The following is a 21,917-nucleotide window of genomic DNA, read 5'->3' as shown; positions in this document are numbered from 1 at the left end:
TGGGATTGCTGGATCAGATGGTAATTCTATTTCTAGTTTTTTTAAGGAAAATCCATACTGTTCTCCATAGTGACTGTATCAATTTACATTCCCACCAGTAGTGGAAGAGGGCTCCTTTTGTCCACACCCTCCCCAGAATTGGTTGTTTGTAGATATTCTGATGATGCCGATTCTAACAGGTGTGAGGTGATACCTCATTGTAGTTTTGATTTGCATTTCTCTAATAATTAGTGCTGTTGAGCAGCTTTTCATGTGCGTCTTGTCCATCTGTGTGTCTCCTTTGAAGAAACGTCTCTTTAGATCTTCTACCCATTTTTTTTGGGTTGTTTGTTTTTTTTAATATTAAGCTGCATGAGCTGTTTATATATATTGGAGATTAAACCTCTGTCCATTGATTCGTCTGCAACGATTTTCGCCCATTCTGAGGGATGCCTTTTTCCATTCCCGTTTTTTTTAACAAAAAAGGAAAGAAAGGAAAAGAAGCAGAACACTAATGTGCGTAAAATATGCCTTTTGAAACGGTCATTTTGAAATATGGACGTCCTTTGAATTTTTTGGTCGATATGTGACCCCACGATTTGTTTTCAGGGCAGGTGTCATTTACAGGCCTGCAATGATTTTGAATATCAACTGACCATTAGCGCTGGGATTAAAGCTGCTGTTGTGTGAAACGGCCACAAGGTGGCAGCAGTTCACCCTTACCAAATCTGGTTACTAGGGCAAGAGAGCCTCAGTGGAAGTGGTGTTCTAGATTGGAGTTTAGAATGGAATGTGCCAGGAGAAAGCCCCTCACGTTTGTCTCACTACTTCTTGTTCGTGTTTTTAATTTAATTTTTTATTTTTTATTACAGCAAGTTTGATTACAATGTTTGGCTTGTTGTAGGTGTGGAAGATGTGGTTCTTTTACTCATATACAGATGTCTGTTCTTCCTGGGATCCTTTTCCCATGTACGTTATGACAGAATGTTGAGTAGTCCTCTCTTGGTATTCTGTAGGTCTTTGGTGATTATATATGTCACCTGTGTTTGTATATGTCTCTTAACCCCGATATCGTAATGAAACCAATCCTCACACCTTTCCATTGGTGAACCATAAGTTTGTTTAATGAATCTGTGATTGCCCTTCTCCGTGGAAATATCTGCCCTGGTATCCATTTTTAGGTAACACCTATAAGTGATATGATATGATATGTGTCTTTCACTTTCTGACTTGCTACAAGTCACGTGATTACTTCTAGACCCATCTACGGTGCTGCAAATGGCATTGTGTCCTTTTTTCCCTTGGCTTCTCTTCTGCCTTAGCGTGGTCCATTTTCAACAATGTGATTCCCTGAGGGTTGTGGATTAGCTGACCTGGGCAGCCTTACACTGCCGGCCCGCCCTCCCCAGGTGTGCCTCGTTGAGGTCAATATAAACAGCGCTCCAGGCAGCAATAGCCCCTGAAGCTGTGCCTGCCTCCATATTCTCTGCCCCGTCAGCAGTCTCGGGGCTGTGCTGGTGGGAGGGAGTGAGGGGCCACAGCTTTGTGGGTGGCCCGGTGTGAGTGGGGTTCTGCTGGCCTTTCTGCAGGAGTTGCCAGGCTGCCGCCTGTAAAGAAGAGGTTGTGTCACCCATAATTTCCACTGGAATTTCTCTCCGGACAGAGGTGAGGATGGAAAAAAGCAGTGGGGGCCGGGACAGGATGGGTATCTCAGGCAGGGCAATGGAAAGCTTCTGGAAGAGCGCCCGGGGCCAGGACTACCCTGGCTGGCCTGCAGGCACCAAGTTGGCCTTCGTGCTTTCGCTGGTGTGGCACCACGGTCCTTCCTCTAGGCTTTCAAGCCCTTGTACATATTCAGGTGTTTTACCTGGAAAGGGTGGGAACAGTTCAGCAGCAGCTGGCCTGGGGCTCAGCTCACGTTTACTCACAGATGCCTCGGCATGGTCCCCCAGCTTTGCAATGAGGACGCTCCTTGCGTGGGGGGTGGGTTGCTGGCTCTATGGGAGATGATTCCCCACCTCTGACCAATTTCAGAATTGTTTACCACTGGAGCAAGTGCCCTGATAGGGTTTTCCTCTGTATAACTCGTGGGTTCAGGATTTTTTTTTCTTTTATGGTTCAAGTTAGATTTTATTCCTCTTTTATGTATTTATAGATATAAGCATGGAAATAATTCATTCCTATAAATACATCTGTGTGACGGGAAGACCTTTTTTCTGTTTTATTTTTAAATTTTATTTTTTAAAATTTTGAAATTTAATTTTATTTATTTTTTTTTATACAGCACATCATTAGTTATGTATTTTATGCATATACATGTATACAGGTCAATCCCAAACTCCCAACTCATCCCACCACCACCACCCCATGGCTTCCCTCACTTGGTGTCCATACGTTTGTTCTCTACCTCTGTGTCTCTATTTCTTCCCTGCAAACCAGTTCATCTGTACCATTTTTAGGCTCCACATATATGCGTTAATATACAATATTTGTTTTCCTCTTTCTGACTTACTTCATTCTGTATGACAGTCTCTCGATCCATCGATGGCTCTACAAATGACCCAGTTTCATTCCTTTTTATGGCCGAGTAATATTCCATTTTATATATGTACCACATCTTTATCCATTCATCTGTCTGTGGGCATTTAGGTTGCTTCCATTACCTGGCTATTGTAAATAGTGCTGCAACGAACATTGTGGTGAATGTGCCTTTTTGAAATACGGTTTTCTCTGGGTATATGCCCAGAAGTGGGATTGCTGGATCAGATGGTAATTCTATTTCTAGTTTTTTTAAGGAAAATCCATACTGTTCTCCATAGTGACTGTATCAATTTACATTCCCACCAATAGTGGAAGAGGGCTCCTTTTGTCCACACCCTCCCCAGAATTGGTTGTTTGTAGATTTTCTGATGATGCCGATTCTAACAGGTGTGAGGTGATACCTCATTGTAGTTTTGATTTGCATTTCTCTAATAATTAGTGCTGTTGAGCAGCTTTTCATGTGCGTCTAGGCCATCTCTGTGTCTCCTTTGAAGAAACGTCTCTTTAGATCTTCTGCCCATTTTTTTGGGTTGTTTGTTTTTTTTAATATTAAGCTGCATGAGCTGTTTATATATATTGGGGATTAAACCTCTGTCCATTGATTCGTCTGCAATGATTTTCGCCCATTCTGAGGGATGCCTTTTTCCATTCCCGTTTTTTTTAACAAAAAAGGAAAGAAAGGAAAAGAAGCAGAACACTAATGTGCGTAAAATATGCCTTTTGAAACGGTCGTTTTGAAATATGGACGTCCTTTGAATTTTTTGGTCGATATGTGACCCCAGGATTTGTTTTCAGGGCAGGTGTCATTTACAGGCCTGCAATGATTTTGAATATCAACTGACCATTAGCGTTGGGATTAAAGCTGCTGTTGTGTGAAACGGCCACAAGGTGGCAGCAGTTCACCCTTACCAAATCTGGTTACTAGGGCAAGAGAGCCTCAGTGGAAGTGGTGTTCTACATTGGAGTTTAGAATGGAATGTGCCAGGAGAAAGCCCCTCACGTTTGTCTCACTACTTCTTGTTCGTGTTTTTAATTTAATTTTTTTATTTTTTATTACAGCAATTTTGATTACAATGTTTGGCTTGTTGTAGGTGTGGAAGATGTGGTTCTTTTACACATATACAGATGTCTGTTCTTCCTGGGATCCTTTTCCCATGTACGTTATGACAGAATGTTGAGTAGTCCTCTCGGTATTCTGTAGGTGTTTGGTGATTATATATGTCACCTGTGTTTCTATATGTCTGTTAACCGCGATATCATAATGAAACCAATCCTCACACCTTTCCATTGGTGAACCATATGTTTGTTTAATGAATCTGTGATTGCCCTTCTCCGTGGAAATATCTGCCCTGGTATCCATTTTTAGGTAACACCTATAAGTGATATGATATGTGTCTTTCATTTTCTGACTTACTACAAGTCACGTGATTACTTCTAGACTCATCTACGGTGCTGCAAATGGCATTGTGTCCTTTTTTCCCTTGGCTTCTCTTCTGCCTTAGCGTGGTCCATTTTCAACAATGTGATTCCCTGAGGGTTGTGGATTAGCTGACCTGGGCAGCCTTACCCTGCCGGCCCGCCCTCCCCAGGTGTGCCTCGTTGAGGTCAATATAAACAGCGCTCCAGGCAGCAATAGCCCATGAAGCTGTGCCTGCCTCCATATTCTCTGCCCCGTCAGCAGTCTCGGGGCTGTGCTGGTGGGAGGGAGTGAGGGGCCACAGCTTTGTGGGTGGCCCGGTGTGAGTGGGGTTCTGCTGGCCTTTCTGCAGGAGTTGCCAGGCTGCCGCCTGTAAAGAAGAGGTTGTGTCACCCATACTTTCCGCTGGAATTTCTCTCCGGACAGAGGTGAGGATGGAAAAAAGCAGTGGGGGCCGGGACAGGATGGGTATCTCAGGCAGGGCAATGGAAAGCTTCTGGAAGAGCGCCAGTGTCCAGGACAACCCTGGCTGGCCTGCAGGCACCAAGTTGGCCTTCGTGCTTTCGCTGGTGTGGCACCACGGTCCTTCCTCTAGGCTTTCAAGCCCTTGTACATATTCAGGTGTTTTACCTGGAAAGGGTGGGAACAGTTCAGCAGCAGCTGGCCTGGGGCTCAGCTCACGTTTACTCACAGATGCCTCGGCATGGTCCCCCAGCTTTGCAATGAGGACGCTCCTTGCGTGGGGGGTGGGTTGCTGGCTCTATGGGAGATGATTCCCCACCTCTGACCAATTTCAGAATTGTTTACCACTGGAGCAAGTGCCCTGATAGGGTTTTCCTCTGTATAACTCGTGGGTTCAGGATTTGTTTTTCTTTTATGGTTCAAGTTAGATTTTATTCCTCTTTTATGTATTTATAGATATAAGCATGGAAATAATTCATTCCTATAAATACATCTGTGTGACGGGAAGAACTTTTTTCTGTTTTATTTTTAAATTTTATTTTTTAAAATTTTGAAATTTAATTTTATTTATGTTTTTATACAGCACATTATTATTAGTTCTGTATTTTATGCATATACATGTATACAGGTCAATCCCAAACTCCCAACTCATCCCACCACCACCACCCCATGGCTTCCCACACTTGGTGTCCATACGTTTGTTCTCTACCTCTGTGTCTCTATTTCTTCCCTGCAAACCAGTTCATCTGTACCATTTTTAGGCTCCACATATATGCGTTAATATACAATATTTGTTTTCCTCTTTCTGACTTACTTCATTCTGTATGACAGTCTCTCGATCCATCGATGGCTCTACAAATGACCCAGTTTCATTCCTTTTTATGGCCGAGTAATATTCCATTTTATATATGTACCACATCTTTATCCATTCATCTGTCTGTGGGCATTTAGGTTGCTTCCATTACCTGGCTATTGTAAATAGTGCTGCAACGAACATTGTGGTGAATGTGCCTTTTTGAAATACGGTTTTCTCTGGGTATATGCCCAGAAGTGGGATTGCTGGATCAGATGGTAATTCTATTTCTAGTTTTTTTAAGGAAAATCCATACTGTTCTCCATAGTGACTGTATCAATTTACATTCCCACCAATAGTGGAAGAGGGCTCCTTTTGTCCACACCCTCCCCAGAATTGGTTGTTTGTAGATTTTCTGATGATGCCGATTCTAACAGGTGTGAGGTGATACCTCATTGTAGTTTTGATTTGCATTTCTCTAATAATTAGTGCTGTTGAGCAGCTTTTCATGTGCGTCTAGGCCATCTCTGTGTCTCCTTAGAAGAAACGTCTCTTTAGATCTTCTGCCCATTTTTTTGGGTTGTTTGTTTTTTTTAATATTAAGCTGCATGAGCTGTTTATATATATTGGGGATTAAACCTCTGTCCATTGATTCGTCTGCAATGATTTTCGCCCATTCTGAGGGATGCCTTTTTCCATTCCCGTTTTTTTTAACAAAAAAGGAAAGAAAGGAAAAGAAGCAGAACACTAATGTGCGTAAAATATGCCTTTTGAAACGGTCGTTTTGAAATATGGACGTCCTTTGAATTTTTTGGTCGATATGTGACCCCAGGATTTGTTTTCAGGGCAGGTGTCATTTACAGGCCTGCAATGATTTTGAATATCAACTGACCATTAGTGTTGGGATTAAAGCTGCTGTTGTGTGAAACGGCCACAAGGTGGCAGCAGTTCACCCTTACCAAATCTGGTTACTAGGGCAAGAGAGCCTCAGTGGAAGTGGTGTTCTACATTGGAGTTTAGAATGGAATGTGCCAGGAGAAAGCCCCTCACGTTTGTCTCACTACTTCTTGTTCGTGTTTTTAATTTAATTTTTTATTTTTTCTTACAGCAAGTTTGATTACAATGTTTGGCTTGTTGTAGGTGTGGAAGATGTGGTTCTTTTACTCATATACAGATGTCTGTTCTTCCTGGGATCCTTTTCCCATGTACGTTATGACAGAATGTTGAGTAGTCCTCTCTTGGTATTCTGTAGGTCTTTGGTGATTATATATGTCACCTGTGTTTGTATATGTCTGTTAACCCCGATATCGTAATGAAACCAATCCTCACACCTTTCCATTGGTGAACCATAAGTTTGTTTAATGAATCTGTGATTGCCCTTCTCCGTGGAAATATCTGCCTTGGTATCCATTTTTAGGTAACACCTATAAGTGATATGATATGTGTCTTTCACTTTCTGACTTACTACAAGTCACGTGATTATTTCTAGACTCATCTACGGTGCTGCAAATGGCATTGTGTCCTTTTTTTCCTTGGCTTCTCTTCTGCCTTAGCGGGGTCCATTTTCAACAATGTGATTCCCTGAGGGTTGTGGATTAGCTGACCTGGGCAGCCTTACCCTGTCGACCCGCCCTCCCCAGGTGTGCCTCGTTGAGGTCAATATAAACAGCGCTCCAGGCAGCAATAGCCCCTGAAGCTGTGCCTGACTCCATATTCTCTGCCCCGTCAGCAGTCTCGGGGCTGTGCTGGTGGGAGGGTGTGAGGGGCCACAGCTTTGTGGGTGGCCCGGTGTGAGTGGGGTTCTGCTGGCCTTTCTGCAGGAGTTGCCAGGCTGCCGCCTGTAAAGAAGAGGATGTGTCACCCATACCTTCCGCTGGAATTTCTCTCCGGACAGAGGTGAGGAAGGAAAAAAGCAGTGGGGGCCGGGACAGGAGGGGTATCCCAGGCAGGGCAATGGAAAGCTTCTGGAAGAGCGCCCGGGGCCAGGACCACCCTGGCTGGCCTGCAGGCACCAAGTTGGCCTGCGTGCTGTCGCTGGTGTGGCTCCACGGTCCTTCCTCTAGGCTTTCAAGCCCTTGTACATATTGAGGTGTTTTACCTGGAAAGGGTGGGAACAGTTCAGCAGCAGCTGGCCTGGGGCTCAGCTCACGTTTACTCACAGATGCCTCGGCACGGTCCCCCAGCTTTGCAATGAGGACGCTCCTTGCGTGGGGGGTGGGTTGCTGGCTGTATGGGAGATGGTTCCCCACCTCTGACCAATCTCAGAATTGTTTACCGCTGTAGCAAGTGCCGTGATAGGGTTTTCCTGTGTATAACTCGTGGGTTCACTTTTTTTTTCTTTTATGGTTCAAGTTAGATTTTATTCCTCTTTTATGTATTTATAAATATAAGCATGGAAATAATTCATTCCTATAAATACATCTGTGTGACGGGAAGAATTTTTTCTGTTTTATTTTTAAATTTTATTTTTTAAAATTTTGAAATTTAATTTTATTTATGTTTTTTTATACAGCACATCATTAGTTATGTATTTTATGCATATACATGTATACAGGTCAATCCCAAACTCCCAACTCATCCCACCACCACCACCCCATGGCTTCCCACACTTGGTGTCCATACGTTTGTTCTCTACCTCTGTGTCTCTATTTCTTCCCTGCAAACCAGTTCATCTGTACCATTTTTAGGCTCCACATATATGCGTTAATATACAATATTTGTTTTCCTCTTTCTGACTTACTTCATTTTGTATGACAGTCTCTCGATCCATCGATGGCTCTACAAATGACCCAGTTTCATTCCTTTTTATGGCCGAGTAATATTCCATTTTATATATGTACCACATCTTTATCCATTCATCTGTCTGTGGGCATTTAGGTTGCTTCCATTACCTGGCTATTGTAAATAGTGCTGCAACGAACATTGTGGTGAATGTGCCTTTTTGAAATACGGTTTTCTCTGGGTATATGCCCAGAAGTGGGATTGCTGGATCAGATGGTAATTCTATTTCTAGTTTTTTTAAGGAAAATACATACTGTTCTCCATAGTGACTGTATCAATTTACATTCCCACCAATAGTGGAAGAGGGCTCCTTTTGTCCACACCCTCCCCAGAATTGGTTGTTTGTAGATTTTCTGATGATGCCGATTCTAACAGGTGTGAGGTGATACCTCATTGTAGTTTTGATTTGCATTTCTCTAATAATTAGTGCTGTTGAGCAGCTTTTCATGTGCGTCTAGGCCATCTCTGTGTTTCCTTTGAAGAAACGTCTCTTTAGATCTTCTGCCCATTTTTTTGGGTTGTTTGTTTTTTTTAATATTAAGCTGCATGAGCTGTTTATATATATTGGAGATTAAACCTCTGTCCATTGATTCGTCTGCAACGATTTTCGCCCATTCTGAGGGATGCCTTTTTCCATTCCCGTTTTTTTTAACAAAAAAGGAAAGAAAGGAAAAGAAGCAGAACACTAATGTGCGTAAAATATGCCTTTTGAAACGGTCGTTTTGAAATATGGACGTCCTTTGAATTTTTTGGTCGATATGTGACCCCAGGATTTGTTTTCAGGGCAGGTGTCATTTACAGGCCTGCAATGATTTTGAATATCAATTGACCATTAGCGTTGGGATTAAAGCTGCTGTTGTGTGAAACGGCCACAAGGTGGCAGCAGTTCACCCTTACCAAATCTGGTTACTAGGGCAAGAGAGCCTCAGTGGAAGTGGTGTTCTAGATTGGAGTTTAGAATGGAATGTGCCAGGAGAAAGCCCCTCACGTTTGTCTCACTACTTCTTGTTCGTGTTTTTAATTTAATTTTTTTATTTTTTATTACAGCAATTTTGATTACAATGTTTGGCTTGTTGTAGGTGTGGAAGATGTGGTTCTTTTACACATATACAGATGTCTGTTCTTCCTGGGATCCTTTTCCCATGTACGTTATGACAGAATGTTGAGTAGTCCTCTCGGTATTCTGTAGGTGTTTGGTGATTATATATGTCACCTGTGTTTCTATATGTCTGTTAACCGCGATATCATAATGAAACCAATCCTCACACCTTTCCATTGGTGAACCATATGTTTGTTTAATGAATCTGTGATTGCCCTTCTCCGTGGAAATATCTGCCCTGGTATCCATTTTTAGGTAACACCTATAAGTGATATGATATGTGTCTTTCACTTTCTGACTTACTACAAGTCACGTGATTACTTCTAGACTCATCTACGGTGCTGCAAATGGCATTGTGTCCTTTTTTCCCTTGGCTTCTCTTCTGCCTTAGCGTGGTCCATTTTCAACAATGTGATTCCCTGAGGGTTGTGGATTAGCTGACCTGGGCAGCCTTACCCTGCCGGCCCGCCCTCCCCAGGTGTGCCTCGTTGAGGTCAATATAAACAGCGCTCCAGGCAGCAATAGCCCCTGAAGCTGTGCCTGCCTCCATATTCTCTGCCCCGTCAGCAGTCTCGGGGCTGTGCTGGTGGGAGGGAGTGAGGGGCCACAGCTTTGTTGGTGGCCCGGTGTGAGTGGGGTTCTGCTGGCCTTTCTGCAGGAGTTGCCAGGCTGCCGCCTGTAAAGAAGAGGTTGTGTCACCCATACTTTCCGCTGGAATTTCTCTCCGGACAGAGGTGAGGATGGAAAAAAGCAGTGGGGGCCGGGACAGGATGGGTATCTCAGGCAGGGCAATGGAAAGCTTCTGGAAGAGCGCCAGTGTCCAGGACAACCCTGGCTGGCCTGCAGGCACCAAGTTGGCCTTCGTGCTTTCGCTGGTGTGGCACCACGGTTCTTCCTCTAGGCTTTCAAGCCCTTGTACATATTCAGGTGTTTTACCTGGAAAGGGTGGGAACAGTTCAGCAGCAGCTGGCCTGGGGCTCAGCTCACGTTTACTCACAGATGCCTCGGCATGGTCCCCCAGCTTTGCAATGAGGACGCTCCTTGCGTGGGGGGTGGGTTGCTGGCTCTATGGGAGATGATTCCCCACCTCTGACCAATTTCAGAATTGTTTACCACTGGAGCAAGTGCCCTGATAGGGTTTTCCTCTGTATAACTCGTGGGTTCAGGATTTTTTTTTCTTTTATGGTTCAAGTTAGATTTTATTCCTCTTTTATGTATTTATAGATATAAGCATGGAAATAATTCATTCCTATAAATACATCTGTGTGACGGGAAGAACTTTTTTCTGTTTTATTTTTAAATTTTATTTTTTAAAATTTTGAAATTTAATTTTATTTATGTTTTTATACAGCACATTATTATTAGTTATCTATTTTATGCATATACATGTATACAGGTCAATCCCAAACTCCCAACTCATCCCACCACCACCACCCCATGGCTTCCCACACTTGGTGTCCATACGTTTGTTCTCTACCTCTGTGTCTCTATTTCTTCCCTGCAAACCAGTTCATCTGTACCATTTTTAGGCTCCACATATATGCGTTAATATTCAATATTTGTTTTCCTCTTTCTGACTTACTTCATTCTGTATGACAGTCTCTCGATCCATCGATGGCTCTACAAATGACCCAGTTTCATTCCTTTTTATGGCCGAGTAATATTCCATTTTATATATGTACCACATCTTTATCCATTCATCTGTCTGTGGGCATTTAGGTTGCTTCCATTACCTGGCTATTGTAAATAGTGCTGCAACGAACATTGTGGTGAATGTGCCTTTTTGAAATACGGTTTTCTCTGGGTATATGCCCAGAAGTGGGATTGCTGGATCAGATGGTAATTCTATTTCTAGTTTTTTTAAGGAAAATCCATACTGTTCTCCATAGTGACTGTATCAATTTACATTCCCACCAGTAGTGGAAGAGGGCTCCTTTTGTCCACACCCTCCCCAGAATTGGTTGTTTGTAGATATTCTGATGATGCCGATTCTAACAGGTGTGAGGTGATACCTCATTGTAGTTTTGATTTGCATTTCTCTAATAATTAGTGCTGTTGAGCAGCTTTTCATGTGCGTCTTGTCCATCTCTGTGTCTCCTTTGAAGAAACGTCTCTTTAGATCTTCTACCCATTTTTTTGGGGTTGTTTGTTTTTTTTTAATATTAAGCTGCATGAGCTGTTTATATATATTGGAGATTAAACCTCTGTCCATTGATTCGTCTGCAACGATTTTCGCCCATTCTGAGGGATGCCTTTTTCCATTCCCGTTTTTTTTAACAAAAAAGGAAAGAAAGGAAAAGAAGCAGAACACTAATGTGCGTAAAATATGCCTTTTGAAACGGTCATTTTGAAATATGGACGTCCTTTGAATTTTTTGGTCGATATGTGACCCCAGGATTTGTTTTCAGGGCAGGTGTCATTTACAGGCCTGCAATGATTTTGAATATCAACTGACCATTAGCGCTGGGATTAAAGCTGCTGTTGTGTGAAACGGCCACAAGGTGGCAGCAGTTCACCCTTACCAAATCTGGTTACTAGGGCAAGAGAGCCTCAGTGGAAGTGGTGTTCTAGATTGGAGTTTAGAATGGAATGTGCCAGGAGAAAGCCCCTCACGTTTGTCTCACTACTTCTTGTTCGTGTTTTTAATTTAATTTTTTATTTTTTCTTACAGCAAGTTTGATTACAATGTTTGGCTTGTTGTAGGTGTGGAAGATGTGGTTCTTTTACTCATATACAGATGTCTGTTCTTCCTGGGATCCTTTTCCCATGTACGTTATGACAGAATGTTGAGTAGTCCTCTCTTGGTATTCTGTAGGTCTTTGGTGATTATATATGTCACCTGTGTTTGTATATGTCTCTTAACCCCGATATCGTAATGAAACCAATCCTCACACCTTTCCATTGGTGAACCATAAGTTTGTTTAATGAATCTGTGATTGCCCTTCTCCGTGGAAATATCTGCCCTGGTATCCATTTTTAGGTAACACCTATAAGTGATATGATATGATATGTGTCTTTCACTTTCTGACTTGCTACAAGTCACGTGATTACTTCTAGACCCATCTACGGTGCTGCAAATGGCATTGTGTCCTTTTTTCCCTTGGCTTCTCTTCTGCCTTAGCGTGGTCCATTTTCAACAATGTGATTCCCTGAGGGTTGTGGATTAGCTGACCTGGGCAGCCTTACACTGCCGGCCCGCCCTCCCCCGGTGTGCCTCGTTGAGGTCAATATAAACAGCGCTCCAGGCAGCAATAGCCCCTGAAGCTGTGCCTGCCTCCATATTCTCTGCCCCGTCAGCAGTCTCGGGGCTGTGCTGGTGGGAGGGAGTGAGGGGCCACAGCTTTGTGGGTGGCCCGGTGTGAGTGGGGTTCTGCTGGCCTTTCTGCAGGAGTTGCCAGGCTGCCGCCTGTAAAGAAGAGGTTGTGTCACCCATACTTTCCGCTGGAATTTCTCTCCGGACAGAGGTGAGGATGGAAAAAAGCAGTGGGGGCCGGGACAGGATGGGTATCTCAGGCAGGGCAATGGAAAGCTTCTGGAAGAGCGCCCGGGGCCAGGACTACCCTGGCTGGCCTGCAGGCACCAAGTTGGCCTTCGTGCTTTCGCTGGTGTGGCACCACGGTCCTTCCTCTAGGCTTTCAAGCCCTTGTACATATTCAGGTGTTTTACCTGGAAAGGGTGGGAACAGTTCAGCAGCAGCTGGCCTGGGGCTCAGCTCACGTTTACTCACAGATGCCTCGGCATGGTCCCCCAGCTTTGCAATGAGGACGCTCCTTGCGTGGGGGGTGGGTTGCTGGCTCTATGGGAGATGATTCCCCACCTCTGACCAATTTCAGAATTGTTTACCACTGGAGCAAGTGCCCTGATAGGGTTTTCCTCTGTATAACTCGTGGGTTCAGGATTTTTTTTTCTTTTATGGTTCAAGTTAGATTTTATTCCTCTTTTATGTATTTATAGATATAAGCATGGAAATAATTCATTCCTATAAATACATCTGTGTGACGGGAAGAACTTTTTTCTGTTTTATTTTTAAATTTTATTTTTTAAAATTTTGAAATTTAATTTTATTTATGTTTTTATACAGCACATTATTATTAGTTCTGTATTTTATGCATATACATGTATACAGGTCAATCCCAAACTCCCAACTCATCCCACCACCACCACCCCATGGCTTCCCACACTTGGTGTCCATACGTTTGTTCTCTACCTCTGTGTCTCTATTTCTTCCCTGCAAACCAGTTCATCTGTACCATTTTTAGGCTCCACATATATGCGTTAATATACAATATTTGTTTTCCTCTTTCTGACTTACTTCATTCTGTATGACAGTCTCTCGATCCATCGATGGCTCTACAAATGACCCAGTTTCATTCCTTTTTATGGCCGAGTAATATTCCATTTTATATATGTACCACATCTTTATCCATTCATCTGTCTGTGGGCATTTAGGTTGCTTCCATTACCTGGCTATTGTAAATAGTGCTGCAACGAACATTGTGGTGAATGTGCCTTTTTGAAATACGGTTTTCTCTGGGTATATGCCCAGAAGTGGGATTGCTGGATCAGATGGTAATTCTATTTCTAGTTTTTTTAAGGAAAATCCATACTGTTCTCCATAGTGACTGTATCAATTTACATTCCCACCAATAGTGGAAGAGGGCTCCTTTTGTCCACACCCTCCCCAGAATTGGTTGTTTGTAGATTTTCTGATGATGCCGATTCTAACAGGTGTGAGGTGATACCTCATTGTAGTTTTGATTTGCATTTCTCTAATAATTAGTGCTGTTGAGCAGCTTTTCATGTGCGTCTTGTCCATCTCTGTGTCTCCTTTGAAGAAACGCCTCTTTAGATCTTCTACCCATTTTTTTTGGGTTGTTTGTTTTTTTTAATATTAAGCTGCATGAGCTGTTTATATATATTGGAGATTAAACCTCTGTCCATTGATTCGTCTGCAACGATTTTCGCCCATTCTGAGGGATGCCTTTTTCCATTCCCGTTTTTTTTAACAAAAAAGGAAAGAAAGGAAAAGAAGCAGAACACTAATGTGCGTAAAATATGCCTTTTGAAACGGTCGTTTTGAAATATGGACGTCCTTTGAATTTTTTGGTCGATATGTGACCCCACGATTTGTTTTCAGGGCAGGTGTCATTTACAGGCCTGCAATGATTTTGAATATCAACTGACCATTAGCGCTGGGATTAAAGCTGCTGTTGTGTGAAACGGCCACAAGGTGGCAGCAGTTCACCCTTACCAAATCTGGTTACTAGGGCAAGAGAGCCTCAGTGGAAGTGGTGTTCTAGATTGGAGTTTAGAATGGAATGTGCCAGGAGAAAGCCCCTCACGTTTGTCTCACTACTTCTTGTTCGTGTTTTTAATTTAATTTTTTATTTTTTCTTACAGCAAGTTTGATTACAATGTTTGGCTTGTTGTAGGTGTGGAAGATGTGGTTCTTTTACTCATATACAGATGTCTGTTCTTCCTGGGATCCTTTTCCCATGTACGTTATGACAGAATGTTGAGTAGTCCTCTCTTGGTATTCTGTAGGTCTTTGGTGATTATATATGTCACCTGTGTTTGTATATGTCTGTTAACCCCGATATCGTAATGAAACCAATCCTCACACCTTTCCATTGGTGAACCATAAGTTTGTTTAATGAATCTGTGATTGCCCTTCTCCGTGGAAATATCTGCCTTGGTATCCATTTTTAGGTAACACCTATAAGTGATATGATATGTGTCTTTCACTTTCTGACTTACTACAAGTCACGTGATTATTTCTAGACTCATCTACGGTGCTGCAAATGGCATTGTGTCCTTTTTTTCCTTGGCTTCTCTTCTGCCTTAGCGGGGTCCATTTTCAACAATGTGATTCCCTGAGGGTTGTGGATTAGCTGACCTGGGCAGCCTTACCCTGTCGACCCGCCCTCCCCAGGTGTGCCTCGTTGAGGTCAATATAAACAGCGCTCCAGGCAGCAATAGCCCCTGAAGCTGTGCCTGACTCCATATTCTCTGCCCCGTCAGCAGTCTCGGGGCTGTGCTGGTGGGAGGGTGTGAGGGGCCACAGCTTTGTGGGTGGCCCGGTGTGAGTGGGGTTCTGCTGGCCTTTCTGCAGGAGTTGCCAGGCTGCCGCCTGTAAAGAAGAGGATGTGTCACCCATACCTTCCGCTGGAATTTCTCTCCGGACAGAGGTGAGGAAGGAAAAAAGCAGTGGGGGCCGGGACAGGAGGGGTATCCCAGGCAGGGCAATGGAAAGCTTCTGGAAGAGCGCCCGGGGCCAGGACCACCCTGGCTGGCCTGCAGGCACCAAGTTGGCCTGCGTGCTGTCGCTGGTGTGGCTCCACGGTCCTTCCTCTAGGCTTTCAAGCCCTTGTACATATTGAGGTGTTTTACCTGGAAAGGGTGGGAACAGTTCAGCAGCAGCTGGCCTGGGGCTCAGCTCACGTTTACTCACAGATGCCTCGGCACGGTCCCCCAGCTTTGCAATGAGGACGCTCCTTGCGTGGGGGGTGGGTTGCTGGCTGTATGGGAGATGGTTCCCCACCTCTGACCAATCTCAGAATTGTTTACCGCTGTAGCAAGTGCCGTGATAGGGTTTTCCTGTGTATAACTCGTGGGTTCACTTTTTTTTTCTTTTATGGTTCAAGTTAGATTTTATTCCTCTTTTATGTATTTATAAATATAAGCATGGAAATAATTCATTCCTATAAATACATCTGTGTGACGGGAAGAATTTTTTCTGTTTTATTTTTAAATTTTATTTTTTAAAATTTTGAAATTTAATTTTATTTATGTTTTTTTATACAGCACATCATTAGTTATGTATTTTATGCATATACATGTATACAGGTCAATCCCAAACTCCCAACTCATCCCACCACCACCACCCCATGGCTTCCCACACTTGGTGTCCATACGTTTGTTCTCTACCTCTGTGTCTCTATTTCTTCCCTGCAAACCAGTTCATCTGTACCATTTTTAGGCTCCACATATATGCGTTAATATACAATATTTGTTTTCCTCTTTCTGACTTACTTCATTTTGTATGACAGTCTCTCGATCCATCGATGGCTCTACAAATGACCCAGTTTCATTCCTTTTTATGGCCGAGTAATATTCCATTTTATATATGTACCACATCTTTATCCATTCATCTGTCTGTGGGCATTTAGGTTGCTTCCATTACCTGGCTATTGTAAATAGTGCTGCAACGAACATTGTGGTGAATGTGCCTTTTTGAAATACGGTTTTCTCTGGGTATATGCCCAGAAGTGGGATTGCTGGATCAGATGGTAATTCTATTTCTAGTTTTTTTAAGGAAAATACATACTGTTCTCCATAGTGACTGTATCAATTTACATTCCCACCAATAGTGGAAGAGGGCTCCTTTTGTCCACACCCTCCCCAGAATTGGTTGTTTGTAGATTTTCTGATGATGCCGATTCTAACAGGTGTGAGGTGATACCTCATTGTAGTTTTGATTTGCATTTCTCTAATAATTAGTGCTGTTGAGCAGCTTTTCATGTGCGTCTAGGCCATCTCTGTGTTTCCTTTGAAGAAACGTCTCTTTAGATCTTCTGCCCATTTTTTTGGGTTGTTTGTTTTTTTTAATATTAAGCTGCATGAGCTGTTTATATATATTGGAGATTAAACCTCTGTCCATTGATTCGTCTGCAACGATTTTCGCCCATTCTGAGGGATGCCTTTTTCCATTCCCGTTTTTTTTAACAAAAAAGGAAAGAAAGGAAAAGAAGCAGAACACTAATGTGCGTAAAATATGCCTTTTGAAACGGTCGTTTTGAAATATGGACGTCCTTTGAATTTTTTGGTCGATATGTGACCCCAGGATTTGTTTTCAGGGCAGGTGTCATTTACAGGCCTGCAATGATTTTGAATATCAATTGACCATTAGCGTTGGGATTAAAGCTGCTGTTGTGTGAAACGGCCACAAGGTGGCAGCAGTTCACCCTTACCAAATCTGGTTACTAGGGCAAGAGAGCCTCAGTGGAAGTGGTGTTCTAGATTGGAGTTTAGAATGGAATGTGCCAGGAGAAAGCCCCTCACGTTTGTCTCACTACTTCTTGTTCGTGTTTTTAATTTAATTTTTTTATTTTTTATTACAGCAATTTTGATTACAATGTTTGGCTTGTTGTAGGTGTGGAAGATGTGGTTCTTTTACACATATACAGATGTCTGTTCTTCCTGGGATCCTTTTCCCATGTACGTTATGACAGAATGTTGAGTAGTCCTCTCGGTATTCTGTAGGTGTTTGGTGATTATATATGTCACCTGTGTTTCTATATGTCTGTTAACCGCGATATCATAATGAAACCAATCCTCACACCTTTCCATTGGTGAACCATATGTTTGTTTAATGAATCTGTGATTGCCCTTCTCCGTGGAAATATCTGCCCTGGTATCCATTTTTAGGTAACACCTATAAGTGATATGATATGTGTCTTTCACTTTCTGACTTACTACAAGTCACGTGATTACTTCTAGACTCATCTACGGTGCTGCAAATGGCATTGTGTCCTTTTTTCCCTTGGCTTCTCTTCTGCCTTAGCGTGGTCCATTTTCAACAATGTGATTCCCTGAGGGTTGTGGATTAGCTGACCTGGGCAGCCTTACACTGCCGGCCCGCCCTCCCCCGGTGTGCCTCGTTGAGGTCAATATAAACAGCGCTCCAGGCAGCAATAGCCCCTGAAGCTGTGCCTGCCTCCATATTCTCTGCCCCGTCAGCAGTCTCGGGGCTGTGCTGGTGGGAGGGAGTGAGGGGCCACAGCTTTGTGGGTGGCCCGGTGTGAGTGGGGTTCTGCTGGCCTTTCTGCAGGAGTTGCCAGGCTGCCGCCTGTAAAGAAGAGGTTGTGTCACCCATACTTTCCGCTGGAATTTCTCTCCGGACAGAGGTGAGGATGGAAAAAAGCAGTGGGGGCCGGGACAGGATGGGTATCTCAGGCAGGGCAATGGAAAGCTTCTGGAAGAGCGCCCGGGGCCAGGACTACCCTGGCTGGCCTGCAGGCTTCAAGTTGGCCTTCGTGCTTTCGCTGGTGTGGCACCACGGTCCTTCCTCTAGGCTTTCAAGCCCTTGTACATATTCAGGTGTTTTACCTGGAAAGGGTGGGAACAGTTCAGCAGCAGCTGGCCTGGGGCTCAGCTCACGTTTACTCACAGATGCCTCGGCATGGTCCCCCAGCTTTGCAATGAGGACGCTCCTTGCGTGGGGGGTGGGTTGCTGGCTCTATGGGAGATGATTCCCCACCTCTGACCAATTTCAGAATTGTTTACCACTGGAGCAAGTGCCCTGATAGGGTTTTCCTCTGTATAACTCGTGGGTTCAGGATTTTTTTTTCTTTTATGGTTCAAGTTAGATTTTATTCCTCTTTTATGTATTTATAGATATAAGCATGGAAATAATTCATTCCTATAAATACATCTGTGTGACGGGAAGAACTTTTTTCTGTTTTATTTTTAAATTTTATTTTTTAAAATTTTGAAATTTAATTTTATTTATGTTTTTATACAGCACATTATTATTAGTTATGTATTTTATGCATATACATGTATACAGGTCAATCCCAAACTCCCAACTCATCCCACCACCACCACCCCATGGCTTCCCACACTTGGTGTCCATACATTTGTTCTCTACCTCTGTGTCTCTATTTCTTCCCTGCAAACCAGTTCATCTGTACCATTTTTAGGCTCCACATATATGCGTTAATATACAATATTTGTTTTCCTCTTTCTGACTTACTTCATTCTGTATGACAGTCTCTCGATCCATCGATGGCTCTACAAATGACCCAGTTTCATTCCTTTTTATGGCCGAGTAATATTCCATTTTATATATGTACCACATCTTTATCCATTCATCTGTCTGTGGGCATTTAGGTTGCTTCCATTACCTGGCTATTGTAAATAGTGCTGCAACGAACATTGTGGTGAATGTGCCTTTTTGAAATACGGTTTTCTCTGGGTATATGCCCAGAAGTGGGATTGCTGGATCAGATGGTAATTCTATTTCTAGTTTTTTTAAGGAAAATCCATACTGTTCTCCATAGTGACTGTATCAATTTACATTCCCACCAATAGTGGAAGAGGGCTCCTTTTGTCCACACCCTCCCCAGAATTGGTTGTTTGTAGATATTCTGATGATGCCGATTCTAACAGGTGTGAGGTGATACCTCATTGTAGTTTTGATTTGCATTTCTCTAATAATTAGTGCTGTTGAGCAGCTTTTCATGTGCGTCTTGTCCATCTCTGTGTCTCCTTTGAAGAAACGTCTCTTTAGATCTTCTGCCCATTTTTTTTGGGTTGTTTGTTTTTTTAATATTAAGCTGCATGAGCTGTTTATATATATTGGAGATTAAACCTCTGTCCATTGATTCGTCTGCAACGATTTTCGCCCATTCTGAGGGATGCCTTTTTCCATTCCCGTTTTTTTTAACAAAAAAGGAAAGAAAGGAAAAGAAGCAGAACACTAATGTGCGTAAAATATGCCTTTTGAAACGGTCATTTTGAAATATGGACGTCCTTTGAATTTTTTGGTCGATATGTGACCCCAGGATTTGTTTTCAGGGCAGGTGTCATTTACAGGCCTGCAATGATTTTGAATATCAACTGACCATTAGCGCTGGGATTAAAGCTGCTGTTGTGTGAAACGGCCACAAGGTGGCAGCAGTTCACCCTTACCAAATCTGGTTACTAGGGCAAGAGAGCCTCAGTGGAAGTGGTGTTCTAGATTGGAATTTAGAATGGAATGTGCCAGGAGAAAGCCCCTCACGTTTGTCTCACTACTTCTTGTTCGTGTTTTTAATTTAATTTTTTATTTTTTCTTACAGCAAGTTTGATTACAATGTTTGGCTTGTTGTAGGTGTGGAAGATGTGGTTCTTTTACACATATACAGATGTCTGTTCTTCCTGGGATCCTTTTCCCATGTACGTTATGACAGAATGTTGAGTAGTCCTCTCTTGGTGTTCTGTAGGTCTTTGGTGATTATATATGTCACCTGTGTTTGTATATGTCTGTTAACCGCGATATCGTAATGAAACCAATCCTCACACCTTTCCATTGGTGAACCATAAGTTTGTTTAATGAATCTGTGATTGCCCTTCTCCGTGGCAATATCTGCCCTGGTATCCATTTTTAGGTAACACCTATAAGTGATATGATATGATATGTGTCTTTCACTTTCTGACTTACTACAAGTCACGTGATTACTTCTAGACTCATCTACGGTGCTGCAAATGGCATTGTGTCCTTTTTTCCCTTGGCTTCTCTTCTGCCTTAGCGTGGTCCATTTTCAACAATGTGATTCCCTGAGGGTTGTGGATTAGCTGACCTGGGCAGCCTTACCCTGCCGGCCCACCCTCCCCAGGTGTGCCTCGTTGAGGTCAATATAAACAGAGCTCCAGGCAGCAATAGCCCCTGAAGCTGTGCCTGACTCCATATTCTCTGCCCCGTCAGCAGTCTCGGGGCTGTGCTGGTGGGAGGGTGTGAGGGGCCACAGCTTTGTGGGTGGCCCGGTGTGAGTGGGGTTCTGCTGGCCTTTCTGCAGGAGTTGCCAGGCTGCCGCCTGTAAAGAAGAGGTTGTGTCACCCATACCTTCCGCTGGAATTTCTCTCCGGACAGAGGTGAGGATGGAAAAAAGCAGTGGGGGCCGGGACAGGATGGGTATCTCAGGCAGGGCAATGGAAAGCTTCTGGAAGAGCACCAGGGGCCAGGACAACCCAGGCTGGCCTGCAGGCACCAAGTTGGCCTTCGTGCTTTCGCTGGTGTGGCACCACGGTCCTTCCTCTAGACTTTCAAGCCCTTGTACATATTCAGGTGTTTTACCTGGAAAGGGTGGGAACAGTTCAGCAGCAGCTGGCCTGGGGCTCAGCTCACCTTTACTCACAGATGCCTCGGCACGGTCCCCCAGCTTTGCAATGAGGACGCTCCTTGCGTGGGGGGTGTGTTGCTGGCTGTATGAGAGATGATTCCCCAACTCTGACCAATTTCAGAATTGTTTACCACTGGAGCAAGTGCCCTGATAGGGTTTTCCTCTGTATAACTCGTGGGTTCAGGATTTTTTTTTCTTTTATGGTTCAAGTTAGATTTTATTCCTCTTTTATGTATTTATAGATATAAGCATGGAAATAATTCATTCCTATAAATACATCTGTGTGACGGGAAGAACTTTTTTCTGTTTTATTTTTAAATTTTATTTCTTAAAATTTTGAAATTTAATTTTATTTATTTTTTTATACAGCACATTATTATTAGTTATGTATTTTATGCATATACATATATACAGGTCAATCCCAAACTCCCAACTCATCCCACCATCACCACCCCATGGCTTCCCACACTTGGTGTCCATACATTTGTTCTCTACCTCTGTGTCTCTATTTCTTCCCTGCAAACCAGTTCATCTGTACCATTTTTAGGCTCCACATATATGCGTTAATATACAATATTTGTTTTCCTCTTTCTGACTTACTTCATTCTGTATGACAGTCTCTCGATCCATCGATGGCTCTACAAATGACCCAGCTTCATTCCTTTTTATGGCCGAGTAATATTCCATTTTATATATGTACCACATCTTTATCCATTCATCTGTCTGTGGGCATTTAGGTTGCTTCCATTACCTGGCTATTGTAAATAGTGCTGCAACGAACATTGTGGTGAATGTGCCTTTTTGAAATACGGTTTTCTCTGGGTATATGCCCAGAAGTGGGATTGCTGGATCAGATGGTAATTCTATTTCTAGATTTTTTAAGGAAAATCCATACTGTTCTCCATAGTGACTGTATCAATTTACATTCCCACCAGTAGTGGAAGAGGGCTCCTTTTGTCCACA

General features: G+C 43.1%; 1 long non-coding RNA gene across 1 annotated transcript in view; it reads right to left on the bottom strand.

Annotated features, from left to right (window-relative positions):
- Nucleotides 1–10,412: 10,412 nt before the first annotated feature.
- LOC309810961 overlaps nucleotides 10,413–21,917 on the bottom strand; it is a 270,078-nt gene continuing 258,573 nt past the window's right edge. The window contains exon 2 of the long non-coding RNA XR_014295083.1: nucleotides 10,413–10,522. This is a non-coding gene — a long non-coding RNA (uncharacterized lncRNA). The remainder of the gene's footprint in view (nucleotides 10,523–21,917) is intronic.

The sequence above is a fragment of the Mesoplodon mirus genome (assembly GCF_964341445.2).
Source record: "Mesoplodon mirus genome assembly, chromosome: 10".
NCBI classification, from domain to species: Eukaryota; Metazoa; Chordata; class Mammalia; order Artiodactyla; family Ziphiidae; genus Mesoplodon; species Mesoplodon mirus.
This window is presented reverse-complemented; position numbering and strand designations above follow the sequence as displayed.